Raw genomic sequence first — 1,041 nt, forward strand, 5'->3', positions numbered from 1 at the left:
GGTCAAAAACACGTTACAAGAGCCAAACCACCTCACGCTTCGGCATGAACATCAGACAAAGCCAAGCTTTGGAGCCCTATGCAACTAATAAAGAAGGTTATACACACGAGTAGAACAAACAAACCGGTCTAACATTGCCTAGAAGGAAGCATGCTCGTGCATGGCGGAAGGAAGACAAATGATCAACGCTAAAATGGCAGGTGCAGAATACCGCCGCACACAACGGGCGAAAACAACGTGAACTAGACGGCACCAGGCAGCACCTTGAAGACGCATGAAGAAAAATCCGGACGACCAATGAAAATGCGCCAGCAACACGAGCACAAATACACACCGGTGGAACCACTGTAACTGACTAATACATGGAAGGCCACAGAAGGAAACGCCCTCAGTACAGCTCGGATGCGACCGAACCACACGGAGGAAGTGCACACAGCAGATGAAACGACAGCTTTTGAGAAAGCGGCACCAAGGAAGGCAAACACCACCGGAAGAACAGATACAACCAAGAGGAAAGGAAGACGGTTTACTCTGAACAACGTACGAGAAGGGTTTTTCTCCTTTTACAAGAGCCTCAGGATTGGTGAGGCAAACGAGGCCGGTAACCGTTTCCGAGGGAGCGGAGAGGCGCCGAACGGATGGTCCAGTCCTCTCAGGGTCTTCAGACCCTTCGAGGTGGGAAACAGGGGAGGACGTGGGCACGGGTGCTGATGCCTGACCCGGGACATCCAAGCTCGCTGAACCCACACCTTTTGATTCATCGCTAAAAAGAGCAGGTCCGCCTCCGGTGGGCGGGGTGGTAGGCTGTTCTGTAGTTGCAGTGGTAACATTGGAAGTGGTAGGGGCGGCTGTGGTGCTCGTTGTGGAGATAGGGCAAGTGATGTAGGCGCAGTCAACTGTGGCGCCCTCCTTGGGGTTGTACAAGGCCACGAGCGAGATGTTCTGACTATCATTATACACAGCAGTGTCGTCCTTGTATTCGGGCGGGAGTTCGCCAAAGTTTACGTAGGCTTTTTTCCAATAGGAGACGGCTGCAGAGCA

Source organism: Eimeria mitis, genomic scaffold (genome assembly GCF_000499745.2).
Source record: "Eimeria mitis Houghton genomic scaffold, Emh_scaff2159, whole genome shotgun sequence".
In the NCBI taxonomy this organism is placed as follows: Eukaryota; Apicomplexa; class Conoidasida; order Eucoccidiorida; family Eimeriidae; genus Eimeria; species Eimeria mitis.